Source organism: Ylistrum balloti, unplaced genomic scaffold, assembly GCF_031769215.1.
Source record: "Ylistrum balloti isolate Yb309-2 unplaced genomic scaffold, AGI_CSIRO_Ybal_v1 Utg370852, whole genome shotgun sequence".
Taxonomy (NCBI): domain Eukaryota; kingdom Metazoa; phylum Mollusca; class Bivalvia; order Pectinida; family Pectinidae; genus Ylistrum; species Ylistrum balloti.
In genome coordinates this window covers 232,883-251,116 of record NW_026782489.1, presented here as the reverse complement: position 1 = coordinate 251,116, position 18,234 = coordinate 232,883, and positions in this window count along the sequence as shown.

The window sequence follows — 18,234 nt, the reverse complement described above, 5'->3', positions numbered from 1 at the left end:
AGCCTCAAAATATGTCATCATTACATTATAAACGACAATCATGTTTTGTCAAGTGGTTTCTCTCTTATTTGAAAAGTTAACATGTATAACACATCTGTTTATTAGTATATCTTTAAAATATCAAACTTTTACATGAGGAGAAGTTAAGAAAACAGGTGGAACAGGTTTTAGATACTCATTCTGCATGACAGGTGCATTGGTTTTGTGTAGTGTGTCAATATAACAATAGCACCTATAAATATATCCAGTATCTATATCCCACAGCTTTATGATCAAAGAGAGAATAAGTATATGATACAAACAGTTGAATCTATTTGGTAAGACGTCCTTTTCCATCTACCTGCCTTCCACCCCCCACCAATGTCAAATGTGCCCTAAATGATAATTAACAGAAATTTTACCTATATATATATATATGTTTAATTGGTGTGTTTAACTTCTTCTGATGCTCTATCAAAAAGATGCCTTTTCAAACACATGAATATCTCATCCTTGATAAGAATTGGGTAGGTGCACGTGACACCTTTTTTCCTCGTGAATTGGCATGCAGCTTATAGATGGTATAACTTATGCGTGGATGGAAAACAAAATCATCAGGATAAAACAAAGGGAAGCGTACCAGTACACCAGTACGAGTATAGGATAAAACAAAGGGAAGCGTACTAGTACACCAGTACGAGTATAGGATAAAACAATGGGAAGCGTACCAGTACACCAGTACGAGTATAGGATAAAACAATGGGAAGCGTACCAGTACACCAGTACGAGTATAGGATAAAACAAAGGGAAGCGTACTAGTACACCAGTACGAGTATAGGATAAAACAAAGGGAAGCGTACCAGTACACCAGTACGAGTATAGGATAAAACAAAGGGAAGCGTACCAGTACACCAGTACGAGTATAGGATAAAACAAAGGGAAGCGTACCATTCCACCAGTACGAGTACAGGATAAAACAAAGGGAAGCGTACCAGTACACCAGTACGAGTACAGGATAAAACAAAGGGAAGCGTACCAGTACACCAGTACGAGTATAGGATAAAACAAAGGGAAGCGTACCAGTACACCAGTACGAGTATAGGATAAAACAAAGGGAAGCGTACCAGTACACCAGTACGAGTATAGGATAAAACAAAGGGAAGCGTACCAGTACACCAGTACGAGTATAGGATAAAACAAAGGGACGCATACCAGTACACCAGTACGAGTATAGGATAAAACAAAGGGAAGCGTACCATTCTACCAGTACGAGTATACGATAAAACAATGGGAAGCGTACCAGTACACCAGTACGAGTATAGGATAAAACAAAGGGAAGCGTACCAGTACACCAGTACGAGTATAGGATATAACAAAGGGAAGCGTACCAGTACACCAGTACGAGTATAGGATAAAACAAAGGGACGCGTACCAGTACACCAGTACGAGTATAGGATAAAACAAAGGGACGCATACCAGTACACCAGTATGAGTATAGGATAAAACAAAGGGAAGTGTACCAGTACACCAGTACGAGTACAGGATAAAACAAAGGGAAGCGTACCAGTATACCAGTACAAGTATACTCCTATAACATTAGAGGCCACTGGTCAGCTATTTCATTATCTGTCATTACTGTGCAGAATGCAACTTCACGTCGCCAGTCATAAGTTTCTCAGTGTGAAAAACCTCTAACGGAAAGTACCAGTCCACCAGTACGAGTATAGGATAAAACAAAGGGAAGCGTACCAGTACACCAGTACGAGTATACTCCTATAACATTAGAGGCTACTGGTCAGCTATTTCATTATCTGTCATTACTGTGCAGACTGCAACTACACGGCGCCAGTCATAAGTTTCTCAGCGTGAAAAACCTCTGACATTGTTGAAGTAGAGATGGTACCGAGTTTTTTTTACTAATACCTGCCCGTTATGTGTTTGTGCCAGAAACTGATCATCTAGAACCAATTTGAAGATTGAAATGAAAATAACATTCTCATGGATTTCATTAATCATAGATTTGAATATGAATCACAATAATATTTTCTGGACTTTTGCGGTTACTTCAATGCCACGGTGGAAGAATAGCATTTGAATCTTGGGATCAATAGGTCATAAGGTTCGAACGACCACCATGATTGTTTACGATATGAATGACTTTGTCTAATTCACAAGAAGAAATAATAACAGTTCAGGCACCTATGGAGAAAGTGTTTAGTAAACCGTACATAGTGTCAGGCCCTATATCTGTGCCTAGACAATCTTTGAAGGCACCCATGCCCCATGAGTTCGATATTTGCTATTTTTCGATTTTTTAATTACATCAATAAAATAAAGGATTATCTGTGTATGATTCATTTGCAAACTTATATTAAATGTTTCATGGACGATCGTAATAAATTGTCCTCTATTGTCTGTAATATCAACAAACTTTGGTCAATATAACAGTTAACAGTTTGTAAGAACTGCCTTCCATTATTTGATATCGATATATCAAACATTAACAATGGTGGTCACCATATCATCAGAAAGGGTGAGGCTTATATTCTGGTGCGGCTTATAAACCAGTGTGGCTTATAACCCAGGAAATATGGTATACTATGCATTAATATATATATTATTTAAAATACTATTGATACACACACACATTTAAATATATATATTTGAAAAGAATAATATCAACACAACAAATGTATTTCGCTAACGTTTTCAGGCCTAACGGCCATCTTCAGGCGATAATTTATTATAATGTCTAGGTAACGACATTATGACGTCATACATAATACACAAGAGAAGATACTGTTATCGTTCGCAGTATATCAACATTACATTTATGAGCGATTGTTATCAATCAAATATGTGCAAAAGATTTTTTCAAAACATTAACTTGCATTTAATGTTAGCCCAATACTTTGTCATGTTAATTTCATTCTTTTCAAATATCTTATCTATGCACAAAGCATCTTATGTTACATCTATATATATAAATATACAATATCTTATCTATACACAAAACATCTTATGTTACATCTATATACATATACAATATCTTATCTATACACAAAACATCTTATGTTACATCTATATATATACAATATCTTATCTATACACAAAACATCTTATGTTACATCTATATATATACAATATCTTATCTATACACAAAACATCTTATGTTACATCTATATATATACAATATCTTACTATACACAAAACATCTTATGTTACATCTATATATATACAATATCATGATTATGATATGATATCTATCTTTGGAATTCTGGTAATACAAAGTGACAACAGTAAAACAGGTATCATAGACAGTATAATCGTGATTTCCTTAGTTACAAACATAGTGGAGTGAAATCCTGTATCAAACTTCTATATTAGCTTCAACTGAATTATAGGCATTGTAGTTCTCCCTTTTTATTTATCAATTTCATTCTTTTGGTTCTGTAAACTTTAAATAATATTTAATAATACCTTAAAATCCAAAATTTATCAACATTCAGGATTTCTTGCTTTCCTCTTTATTTGTTTTTTACTAAAACAACATTTTTGTTATACCTGTTCTGCATAATTATTTAAGCTACACCTGGCAGCTTTGACTGCTAGTAACACTGAATGGCATATGTAATTGTCTTGTTCCAGTCTCTAAGCATCATCTCCTAAATTTCTATTACATGTACCCTTCTCTAAACAAAGTAAGGTCTTCGCTCCACTACTTCCGAAAAAACAACACAACGAGCAAAGAAATTTGCCGTACTAGCGTGCCAGAGTTCTAGAAGGAGTTTAATGCCACCATACATTTTACTATACAATCTGTTACATCTCGCTCCATGGTATATAGGTATCTGTAAATATACATGTAGTTTGTAAAACTTAAACGCTAATCCCCATCATCAGCTCGCACCTGGCACCCAGAAAAAACCGGAGATAGCCCCCGGAAATCTGTATCCAAAGGCAGGAAAACAATTACATCCAGACAGGTGGGCCTAAGGGTAATGCTGGACCTGCGTTATTTTGGAGATACCCCGAAATTACTTTCTTTACTACCACTAACATATATAGCTATGTCTGCAAAAGAAACTGACTTGAATTAACGATAATAAATTTGTAAAAAAAAAAAATTTACTGTGTTCGCCCTGCTGAGATGGAGGCTAGAATGTGACCATACAGAACACCTACCCGGGTTCGTACCCGCATACCCGCGTTCTCGCGCACGCGGAACGTACGAAGCAATATGCATGCGATGTCGCTAAAGACAAATAATTCCCGCTATACTAACGAAACGAGGGAATATAAAATTACAATCGCAACAAGCTCAGAGTAAGTTGGTAATATTTATTTCATACTGTCGACCGGTTTCGCCCCCCACTCATGGGGTTTGTTATGACAGAGCAAGTAAGAAATAACAAATAGCAGCTTTGTATAACTTAAGTAAAGAAAGAAATCTGAGACTGTGACAGCATAAAAGAAACCTATCATAAGTAGAACATTGTCTTTGTTCTGCTACATCTGGTTCCAATCACATTTTGGAAAATAATCATTAAAAATATTGTCGTCAAAAAGCTATGAAACTTATGACAAATGGTTGTGAATACTTCTAGTGGAAAATGTTTCGTTAATAATGTCCCAATTTGGCATAGACCTGCTAGCCTTACAAGGGCTGTCGTTTTCTCACAAGCAGCAATTTGATACATTATATATTGACGCAGTTAGATATATCTTTGTCTAGTGCAATAAAGACTTCCATAGACTAGATAAACTCTGATTCCTGAAATAGTTTTACAAGAACTTAAACATATCTTACGTCTTGGTGTTGCCGATTTCAGCAGTCTCCTGCAGCGGATCACTTATGCTGGGAAATATCCCCGTCAAATCTAATTTGAACCCAAGAACAGATTTCCTGATCAATTGATCCTGATATTATCCCTCCTGTGATGAAAAGTGTGTGATGATGCAGACAGAAAATTTATCATATCGATCAATATCTATGATGAATGATTACATAAACCTTTACAACGTGTACTCGTAACTACAAAAGAGGAATTAGTTATGAAACACAAATTGTGAAAGCTGCACCAAGCACTGTTCACAGGATATATTTTTGACAACATTATGAGTCATGTATACTCTGCCATTAACTAAAAGTAAAATGCTATTATTTATTACTTTATATTTCTAAAAACAGCAAACAGGTGCGTCTTACTTTCAACTTTTGAAATGAAGGTGGGGCTGGATGTTAAGATAACCTGAGAACACTTACATAGGGGAGATAAATAGTTCTACATCAAAGAAAATTGAACTAAAATATATACCTTACTGGGTTTTTTTTTAAATATTCGAGTATGTTAACTTTACAGTTTAATAAAAAAGTTCAGACAATGTCTATGTAAGTCTCCTCCTGGAAGTCCTAGAAAGTTGTAAGCTTTAGAGTTCGTGTAGACAAGCTCTGGAACAATAACTTCCTTATATTTTGCCCTTGTGATCTGCTGGTTCAACTGTATAAGCCTTCCACAAAAAGCAGTAGACAAAGTTTCTAGAAAAGCTTATCAATCTGACTTCGATGAATTCAAAGTCTTTGGGCTATAAGAAATACACCCTTAAAATTAGGCCCACAGGACCAATCTTGATTACATTGCAGCCATTGAACAAATATTTCTATCATTGCAGATTGTTGCAAAACAAATCTTGGTCTTTTATGATTTAGATGCTTCCAGACAGGGGACGCTTCTTAATAAACAGGGGACGCTTCTTAATAAACAGTGGACGCTTCTTAATAAACAGTGGACGCTTCTTAATAAACAGGGGACGCTTCTTAATAAACAGGGGACGCTTCTTAATAAACAGTCAAATAGTGGATGCTTCTTAATAAATAATCAAACAGGGGACACTTCTTACTAAATAATCAAACAGGGGACGCTTCTTAATAAATAATCAAACAGCAGACGCTTCTTAATAAATAATCAAACAGGGGACGCTTCTTAATAAACAGGGGACGCTTCTTAATAAACAGGGGACACTTCTTAATAAACAGGGGACGCTTCTTAATAAATAATCAAACAGGGGACGCTTCTTAATAAATAATCAAACAGGGGACGCTTCTTAATAAATAATCAAACAGGGGACGCTTCTTAATAAATAATCAAACAGGGGACGCTTCTTAATAAATAATCAAACAGTGGATGCTTCTTAATAAATAATCAAACAGGGGACGCTTCTTAATAAACAGGGGACGCTTCTTAATAAATAATCAGGGGACGCTTCTTAATAAATAATCAAACAGGGGACGCTTCTTAATAAACAGGGGACGCTTCTTAATAAATAATCAAACAGGGGACGCTTCTTACTAAATAATCAAACAGGGGACGCTTCTTAATAAATAATCAAACAGGGGACGCTTCTTACTAAATAATCAAACAGCAGACGCTTCTTAATAAATAATCAAACAGGGGACGCTTCTTAATAAATAATCAAACAGGGGACACTTCTTAATAAATAATCAAACAGGGGATGCTTCTTAATAAACAGGGGACACTTCTTAATAAATAATCAAACTGGGGATGCTTCTTAATAAACAGGGGACACTTCTTAATAAATAATCAAACAGGGGACACTTCTTAATAAATAATCAAACAGGGGACACTTCTTACTAAATAATCAAACAGGGGACACTTCTTACTAAATAATCAAACAGGGGACACTTCTTACTAAATAATCAAACAGGGGACACTTCTTACTAAATAATCAAACAGGGGACGCTTCTTAATAAATAATCAAACAGGGGACACTTCTTAATAAATAATCAAACAGGGGACACTTCTTACTAAATAATCAAACAGGGGACACTTCTTACTAAATAATCAAACAGGGGACACTTCTTAATAAATAATCAAACAGGGGACACTTCTTACTAAATAATCAAACAGGGGACACTTCTTAATAAATAATCAAACAGGGGACACTTCTTAATAAATAATCAAACAGGGGACACTTCTTAATAAATAATCAAACAGGGGACACTTCTTACTAAATAATCAAACAGGGGACGCTTCTTAATAAATAATCAAACAGGGGACGCTTCTTAATAAATAATCAAACAGGGGACACTTCTTAATAAATAATCAAACTGGGGATGCTTCTTAATAAATAATCAAACAGGGGACACTTCTTAATAAATAATCAAACAGGGGACACTTCTTATCAATAATCAAACAGGGGACACTTCTTAATAAATAATCAAACAGTGGATGCTTCTTAATAAATAATCAAACAGGGGACACTTCTTAATAAATAATCAAACAGTGGATGCTTCTTAATAAATAATCAAACAGGGGACGCTTCTTAATAAATAATCAAACAGGGGACACTTCTTAATAAATAATCAAACAGGGGACACTTCTTAATAAATAATCAAACAGGGGACACTTCTTACTAAATAATCAAACAGGGGAATCAAACAGGGGACACTTCTTACTAAATAATCAAACAGGGGACACTAATAATCAAACAGGGGACACTTCTTACTAAATAATCAAACAGGGGACACTTCTTAATAAATAATCAAACAGGGGACGCTTCTTAATAAACAGGGGACGCTTCTTAATAAATAATCAAACAGGGGACACTTCTTAATAAATAATCAAACTGGGGATGCTTCTTAATAAATAATCAAACAGTGGATGCTTCTTAATAAATAATCAAACTGGGGATGCTTCTTAATAAATAATCAAACAGGGGACGCTTCTTAATAAATAATCAAACAGGGACACTTCTTACTAAATAATCAAACAAGGGACGCTTCTTAATAAATAATCAAACAGTGGATGCTTCTTAATAAATAATCAAACAGGGGACACTTCTTAATAAATAATCAAACAGGGGACTCTTCTTACTAAATAATCAAACAGGGGACACTTCTTAATAAATAATCAAACAGGGGACACTTCTTAATAAATAATCAAACAGGGGACACTTCTTAATAAATAATCAAACAGGGGACACTTCTTAATAAATAATCAAACAGGGGACACTTCTTACTAAATAATCAAACAGGGGACACTTCTTACTAAATAATCAAACAGGGGACACTTCTTAATAAATAATCAAACAGGGGACACTTCTTAATAAATAATCAAACAGGGGACACTTCTTACTAAATAATCAAACAGGGGACACTTCTTAATAAACAGGGGACACTTCTTAATAAACAGGGGACACTTCTTACTAAATAATCAAACAGGGGACACTTCTTACTAAATAATCAAACAGGGGACACTTCTTACTAAATAATCAAACAGGGGACACTTCTTAATAAATAATCAAACAGGGGACACTTCTTAAATAATCAAACAGGGGACACTTCTTACTAAATAATCAAACAGGGGACACTTCTTAATAAATAATCAAACAGGGGACACTTCTTAATAAATAATCAAACAGGGGACACTTCTTAATAAATAATCAAACAGGGGACACTTCTTAATAAATAATCAAACAGGGGATGCTTCTTAATAAATAATCAAACAGGGGACACTTCTTAATAAATAATCAAACAGGGGACACTTCTTAATAAATAATCAAACAGGGGACACTTCTTACTAAATAATCAAACAGGGGACACTTCTTAATAAATAATCAAACAGGGGACACTTCTTACTAAATAATCAAACAGCAGACGCTTCTTAATAAATAAACAAACAGTGGACGCTTCTTAATAAACAGGGGACACTTCTTACTAAATAATCAAACAGGGGACGCTTCTTAATAAATAATCAAACAGGGGACGAATAATCAAACAGGGGACACTTCTTAATAAATAATCAAACAGGGGATGCTTCTTAATAAATAATCAAACAGTGGATGCTTCTCAATAAATAATCAAACAGGGGACACTTCTTAATAAATAATCAAACTGGGGATGCTTCTTAATAAATAATCAAACAGGGGACACTTCTTATCAATAATCAAACAGGGGACACTTCTTAATAAATAATCAAACAGGGGACACTTCTTAAATAATCAAACAGGGGATCAAAATAATCAAACAGGGGACACTTCTTAATAAATAATCAAACAGGGGAATTCAATAAATAATCAAACAGGGGACACTTCTTAAATAATCAAACAGGGGAATTCTTAATAAATAATCAAACAGGGGACACTTCTTATCAATAATCAAACAGGGGACACTTCTTAATAAATAATCAAACAGTGGATGCTTCTTAATAAATAATCAAACAGGGGACACTTCTTAATAAATAATCAAACAGGGGACACTTCTTAATAAATAATCAAACAGTGGATGCTTCTTAATAAATAATCAAACAGGGGACGCTTCTTAATAAATAATCAAACAGGGGACGCTTCTTAATAAATAATCAAACAGGGGATGCTTCTTAATAAATAATCAAACAGTGGATGCTTCTTAATAAATAATCAAACAGGGGACGCTTCTTACTAAATAATCAAACAGGGGACACTTCTTAATAAACAGGGGACACTTCTTAATAAACAGGGGACACTTCTTAATAAACAGGGGACACTTCTTACTAAATAATCAAACAGGGGACGCTTCTTAATAAATAATCAAACAGGGGACACTTCTTAATAAATAATCAAACAGCGGATAAATAATCAAACAGGGGACGCTTCTTAATAAATAATCAAACAGGGGACGCTTCTTAATAAATAATCAAACAGGGGATGCTTCTTAATAAATAATCAAACAGGGGACACTTCTTAATAAATAATCAAACAGGGGACGCTTCTTAATAAATAATCAAACAGGGGACGCTTCTTAATAAATAATCAAACAGGGGACACTTCTTACTAAATAATCAAACAGGGGACGCTTCTTACTAAATAATCAAACAGGGGACACTTCTTACTAAATAATCAAACAGGGGACACTTCTTAAAAATAATCAAACAGGGGACGCTTCTTACTAAATAATCAAACAGGGGACGCTTCTTAATAAATAATCAAACAGGGGACACTTCTTAATAAATAATCAAACAGGGGACGCTTCTTAATAAACAGGGGACACTTCTTAATAAACAGGGGACACTTCTTAATAAATAATCAAACAGGGGACACTTCTTAAAATAATCAAACAGGGGACACTTCTTAATAAATAATCAAACAGTGGATGCTTCTTAATAAATAATCAAACAGGGGACGCTTCTTAATAAACAGGGGACACTTCTTAATAAACAGGGGACACTTCTTACTAAATAATCAAACAGGGGACGCTTCTTAATAAATAATCAAACAGGGGACGCTTCTTAATAAATAATCAAACAGGGGACGCTTCTTAATAAATAATCAAACAGTGGATGCTTCTTACTAAATAATCAAACAGGGGACACTTCTTACTAAATAATCAAACAGGGGACGCTTCTTAATAAATAATCAAACAGGGGACGCTTCTTACTAAATAATCAAACAGGGGACACTTCTTACTAAATAATCAAACAGGGGACACTTCTTACTAAATAATCAAACAGGGGACACTTCTTACTAAATAATCAAACAGGGGACACTTCTTACTAAATAATCAAACAGGGGACCTTCTTACTCTACATCAAACAACTACATAAATAATCAAACAGGGGACAAACATGTTTATTGATCTGTCCGTATGTTAATGATGTAATTGTCTTTTAATGTCACATGGTTGACTAAAATGGGTATGTACTACAATGAGGTGTCTAACTAAATCCAATCTTATATGTCTATAGACACTGCATGATCTGACGAACCAATACCTACGTCTCAACTATTGATCAGTCTCAAGTACACACCAATCAACAAGTCTTCAGATAAACATTTTCACTGAGTACAGGATTACTGAAAATATTAACTTTGAAACATGGTAAAGAAAAATTGTCATTTACGTCAGTGCTAGGTATATATAGACACCCGTCCACAGTCGAGCGACCACACTAATATACACCTCAGTCTCTTTGTGCAATGTGTGGTTAACTTAACATTCACCTGTCAAACATGCATTCTTAAGTTTTCTTTGTAAATCTTCCAAGATATCAGATTTGTTAGTCTGTATAATGGTTAAAAGTATCAGCTGTGACATAAATATGCTAGAAATATGTAAATGTAAAATGTTTACATTGTTTAATTTGAAGATCTTAAAGCTCTAAGGTCCCTGTGTGACCTGTCTATTCTGTTATCAGTCTGTTTACACACCCACACAATGACCACGTCACAGATCTGTCCTAAGCCTCTAGGCCTTTACACTATTTCTATAAACATAGAGATAAATTAAAAAAAAAACCACGATCAATGATCACGATTTTTAACTTGTACAATGTATGCAACGACCCAGGTCTGTTATTCACTGTTATTGTCAGAACGAACATCTTACATCAGTGAAAAGGCTTTCATTATAATCCTATACCTCAGTATATGGGGTAGATTTAATTATCTGTGGTAACTGTATTACTAGGTCCCTGTTATAATTATTTCAAACTGTCAACAGTGTTTCATATACCTTCAGCAGACCAATGGAATCAAGTGTAACAAGAAATTTAGTGACAGGGATGTAAGACTTGGTGAAATGTGCAAGTGACTTGATGACAAGTGCTAGGGACTTGATGACAAGAGTAAGTGACTTGGTGACAGATGCTAGGGACTTGATGACAAGTGTAAGAGACTTGATGACAAGTGTTAATGACTTGATGACATGTGTAAGAGACTTGATGACAAGTGTTAATCACTTGATGACAAGTGCAAGAGACTTGATGACAAGTGCAAGAGACTTGATGACAAGTGCAAGAGACTTGATGACAAACGAAAGAGACTTGATGACAAGTGTAAGAGACTTGATGACAAGTTTTAGAGACTTGATGACAAGTTTTAGAGACTTGATGACAAGTCCTAGGAACTGGTAACAAGTGTAAGTGACTTGATGACAAGTATAATAGACTTGATGACAAGTTTTAGAGACTTGATGACAAGTCCTAGGAACTGGTAACAAGTGTAAGTAACTTGATGACAAGTATAAGAGACTTGATGACAAGTCTTAGGGTATTGTTGAGAAGTGCTAGGGACTTGATTATAAGTGTAGGGGTCTTGATAACAAATATACTAAGGATTTAAAAAGGAAAAATTAACAATGAAAATACTGATAATTTAAATGAATCAAGGTCAGAATCAAGCGGTATGCAAACAATTCATCATGAACAAAGCACGAAACATTTCTTTCCTAATATTTATAGAGATTGCAATGTGATAAAAACCATGGAAAAGACCAACAATTAACCTTTTATCATTAGACAATATTCAACAAAGTTTATCAATCAATAGCTATGAATACCCCCGACTTCCTTGTTAGCAATATATATAAATCTGAAAAAAAAAACAAGTCTAGCATAAATTTTCAACCTGTGTATTCATAACATAGGTTCTTCAGTCAGAAAACTAAAACCTTATACTTGCTAATACAATATGTTATATTTAAAAAATGTGCTTCTGCTTCTGAAATGTATGATGTTTCAATAAACACATGTCTCCTCTTGTTAACTATCCCATTATTGCTGAATGTGAAGTCAATTGCTCAGGTCATTACCATACATAGCGTTGTTTCATACATGTAGATGTGAAGACAAAAAAAACCTTTTGTTTGCTACTGCACTATTGTTGTGGCATGGTGAACTGTTAAGACAGCACAATAGTGGAATGAAACATGGCCCGGTTTCTCATAAAACCGCCCAAAACCCCAACCCTGGTTATGAAAAACATTGTACTGTTTTAATAACCTTGATTCATACTGTCATACAAGTGTAACAGGTCATTTTTCATCTCAATGCTTCCGCTAGGAATCAAACCCGGGATCCCTGGCTTACTAGTCTGATGCTCAACCAATCAAGCTAAAGAGAAGTTCTCCCTAGCCGAGTGGTGTATTGCGGCTAGTATTTTACAAGGGTTACACAAGTGACAATTATGTGTCTTGGATTAGGAAATTTAGGTTGGAGCGAGGAGCTTCTCTTTGTCATCTGGGTAGGGAAATTTAGGTTGGGGCAAGGAGCTTCTCTTTGTCATCTGGGTAGGGAAATTCAGGAAAAAAGAAAATTTAGGGTGGGGCATGAGGCTTAAATTTGTCAATTAGGTAAAGATATTTAGGGTGAGGCAGGCCAAGCTTCTCTTTATCGTCTTGGGTAGGAACATTTTTGGCAGGGCAGGGAGCTTTACTTTATCATCTCAGATAAAAATTATTTCAGCAGGGGGCTTCACTTTGTCATCTGGGATTAGAACATTTCAGCAGGGGGCTTCACTTTGTCATCTGAGATAAGAACATTTCAGCAGGGGGCTTACTTTGTCATCCGGAACAAGATCATTTCAGCAGGGGGCTTACTTTGTCATCTAGAACAAGAACGTTTCAGCAGGAGGCTTACTTTGTCATCTGAGATAAGATCATTTCAGCAGGGGGCTTCACTTTGTCATCTAGAACAAGAACATTTCAGCAGGGGGCTTCACTTTGTCATCTAGAACAAGAACATTTCAGCAGGGGGCTTCACTTTGTCATCTAGAACAAGAACGTTTCAGCAGGGGGCTTACTTTGTCATCTGAGACAAGAACGTTTCAGCAGGGGGTTTCACTTTGTCATCTAGAACAAGAACGTTTCAGCAGGGGGCTTCACTTTGTCATCTAGAACAAGAACATTTCAGCAGGGGGCTTCACTTTGTCATCTGGGATTAGAACATTTCAGCAGGGGGCTTCACTTTGTCATCTGAGATAAGATCATTTCAGCAGGAGGCTTACTTTGTCATCTGAGACAAGAACATTTCAGCAGGGGGCTTCACTTTGTCATCTAGAACAAGAACGTTTCAGCAGGGGGCTTACTTTGTCATCTGAGACAAGAACATTTCAGCAGGGGGCTTCACTTTGTCATCTAGAACAAGAACATTTCAGCAGGGGGCTTACTTTGTCATCTGAGACAAGAACGTTTCAGCAGGGGGCTTACTTTGTCATCTGAGAGGGGGGGCTTCACTTTGTCATCTGAGATAAGATCATTTCAGCAGGGGGCTTCACTTTGTCATCCAGAAAAAGAACGTTTCAGCAGGGGACTTACTTTGTCATCTGAGATAAGAACGTTTCAGCAGGTGGCTTCACTTTGTCATCTTGAACATTTCAGCAGGGGGCTTCACTTTGTCATCTGAGATAAGAACATTTCAGCAGGGGGCTTCACTTTGTCATCTGAGATAAGAACATTTCAGCAGGGGGCTTCACTTTGTCATCTGAGATAAGAACATTTCAGCAGGGGGCTTCACTTTGTCATCTAGAACAAGAACGTTTCAGCAGGGGGCTTACTTTGTCATCTGAGATAAGAACATTTCAGCAGGGGGCTTCACTTTGTCATCTGAGATAAGAACGTTTCAGCAGGGGGCTTCACTTTGTCATCTGAGATAAGAACATTTCAGCAGGGGGCTTCACTTTGTCATCTGAGATAAGAACGTTTCAGCAGGGGGCTTACTTTGTCATCTGAGACAAGATCATTTCAGCAAGGGGCTTACTTTGTCATCTGAGATAAGAACATTTCAGCAGGGGGCTTACTTTGTCATCTGAGATAAGAACATTTCAGCAGGGGGCTTCACTTTGTCATCTAGAACAAGAACGTTTCAGCAGGGGGCTTACTTTGTCATCTGAGACAAGATCATTTCAGCAAGGGGCTTACTTTGTCATCTGAGATAAGAACATTTCAGCAGGGGGCTTACTTTGTCATCTGAGATAAGAACATTTCAGCAGGGGGCTTACTTTGTCATCTAGAACAAGAACATTTCAGCAGGGGGCTTACTTTGTCATCTGAGATAAGAACATTTCAGCAGGGGGCTTCACTTTGTCATCTAGAACAAGAACGTTTCAGCAGGGGGCTTACTTTGTCATCTGAGACAAGATCATTTCAGCAGGAGGCTTACTTTGTCATCTGAGATAAGAACATTTCAGCAGGGGGCTTCACTTTGTCATCTAGAACAAGAACGTTTCAGCAGGGGGCTTACTTTGTCATCTGAGACAAGAACATTTCAGCAGGGGGCTTCACTTTGTCATCTGGGATTAGAACATTTCAGCAGGGGGCTTCACTTTGTCATCTGAGATAAGATCATTTCAGCAGGAGGCTTACTTTGTCATCTAGAGACAAGAACGTTTCAGCAGGGGGCTTCACTTTGTCATCTGTAATGTACACGTCAATGGGGTTTCACTTTGAATTGTGTAAATACTTTGTCATCTGAGATAAGAACGTTTCAGCAGGGGGCTTCACTTTGTCAACTGAGACAAGATCATTTCAGCAGGGGGCTTCACTTTGTCAACTGAGATAAGATCATTTCAGCAGGGGGCTTCACTTTGTCATCTGAGATAAGAACGTTTCAGCAGGGGGCTTCACTTTGTCAACTGAGACAAGATCATTTCAGCAGGGGGCTTACAACTGTGATCATTTCAGCAGATACTTTGTCTCTGTAAGATCATTTTTGTGAGAAAGAACGTAGGAATCATAGAAAATTTTGTCAGAACGTTTCAGCAGTGTTACTTTGTATACATACAATGTACACTGTAAATGGTACGTGGAGATCACTTTGTCAGTTAGGAATGTTTGTGTTACAGGGGATATGTTAAATGCATTTCAGCATTTGACTTTTTTACAAAATCTTTTTTTAGTTTATCTCCAGTTAAACATAGACCGTTTAACTCTTGTAGATTTCTGTCACAACACCATCTCAATGATGTATGTTAAAGTGCTAATTGTATACATACATACAATGTACACTGTAAATGGTACGTGGAGATAGACAGTTTGTGTTAGGAATGTTATCGTGTTACTGGTTTGTGTAAAAACTATCACTTGTATACATACAATGTACACTGTAAATGGTACGTGGAGACAGTTTGTGTTAGGAATGTTATCGTGTTACTGGTATACATACAATGTACACTGTAAATGGTACGTGGAGATGGACAGTTTGTGTTAGGAATGTTATCGTGTTACTTGTATACATACAATGTACACTGTAAATGGTACGTGGAGATAGTTTGTGTTAGGAAGAATTTTGTCTACAAATTGTTGGTGTTACTTGTATACATACAATGTACACTATAAATGGTACGTGGAGATGGACAGTTTGTGTTAGGAATGTTATCGTGTTACTGGTATACATACAATGTACACTGTAAATGGTACGTGGAGATGGACAGTTTGTGTTAGGAATGTTATCGTGTTACTTGTATACATACAATGTACACTGTAAATGGTACGTGGAGATAGTTTGTGTTAGGAATGTTATCGTGTTACTTGTATACATACAATGTACACTGTAAATGGTACGTGGAGATAGTTTGTGTTAGGAATGTTATCGTGTTACTGGTATACATACAATGTACACTGTAAATGGTACGTGGAGACAGTTTGTGTTAGGAATGTTATCGTGTTACTGTGTTTTGTGTTAGGAATGTTATCGTGTTACTGGTATACATACAATGTACACTATAAATGGTACGTGGAGATAGTTTGTGTTAGGAATGTTATCGTGTTACTGGTATACATACAATGTACACTGTAAATGGTACGTGGAGACAGTTTGTGTTAGGAATGTTATCGTGTTACTGGTATACATACAATGTACACTGTAAATGGTACGTGGAGATAGACAGTTTGTGTTAGGAATGTTATCGTGTTACTGGTATACATACAATGTACACTGTAAATGGTACGTGGAGATAGACAGTTTGTGTTAGGAATGTTATCGTGTTACTGGTATACATACAATGTACACTGTAAATGGTACGTGGAGATAGTTTGTGTTAGGAATGTTATCGTGTTACTCGTATACATACAATGTACACTGTAAATGGTACGTGGAGATAGTTTGTGTTAGGAATGTTATCGTGTTACTGGTATACATACAATGTACACTGTAAATGGTACGTGGAGATAGACAGTTTGTGTTAGGAATGTTATCGTGTTACTGGTATACATACAATGTACACTGTAAATGGTACGTGGAGATAGTTTGTGTTAGGAATGTTATCGTGTTACTGGTATACATACAATGTACACTGTAAATGGTACGTGGAGATAGTTTGTGTTAGGAATGTTATCGTGTTACTGGTATACATACAATGTACACTGTAAATGGTACGTGGAGATGGACAGTTTGTGTTAGGAATGTTATCGTGTTACTGGTATACATACAATGTACACTGTAAATGGTACGTGGAGATAGACAGTTTGTGTTAGGAATGTTATCGTGTTACTGGTATACATACAATGTACACTGTAAATGGTACGTGGAGATAGTTTGTGTTAGGAATGTTATCGTGTTACTGGTATACATACAATGTACACTGTAAATGGTACGTGGAGATAGTTTGTGTTAGGAATGTTATCGTGTTACTGGTATACATACAATGTACACTGTAAATGGTACGTGGAGATAGACAGTTTGTGTTAGGAATGTTATCGTGTTACTGGTATACATACAATGTACACTGTAAATGGTACGTGGAGACAGTTTGTGTTAGGAATGTTATCGTGTTACTGGTATACATACAATGTACACTGTAAATGGTACGTGGAGATAGTTTGTGTTAGGAATGTTATCGTGTTACTGGTATACATACAATGTACACTGTAAATGGTACGTGGAGATAGTTTGTGTTAGGAATGTTATCGTGTTACTGGTATACATACAATGTACACTGTAAATGGTACGTGGAGATAGTTTGTGTTATCGTGTTAGGAATGTTATCGTGTTACTTTGTGTTATACATACAATGTACACTGTAAATGGTACGTGGAGATAGTTTGTGTTGTGTTAGGAATGTTATCGTGTTACTGTTAGGAATGTTATCTGTATACATACAATGTACACTGTAAATGGTACGTGGAGATAGACAGTTTGTGTTAGGAATGTTATCGTGTTACTGGTATACATACAATGTACACTGTAAATGGTACGTGGAGATAGTTTGTGTTAGGAATGTTATCGTGTTACTGGTATACATACAATGTACACTGTAAATGGTACGTGGAGATAGACAGTTTGTGTTAGGAATGTTATCGTGTTACTGGTATACATACAATGTACACTGTAAATGGTACGTGGAGATAGTTTGTGTTAGGAATGTTATCGTGTTACTGGTATACATACAATGTACACTGTAAATGGTACGTGGAGATAGTTTGTGTTAGGAATGTTATCGTGTTACTGGTATACATACAATGTACACTGTAAATGGTACGTGGAG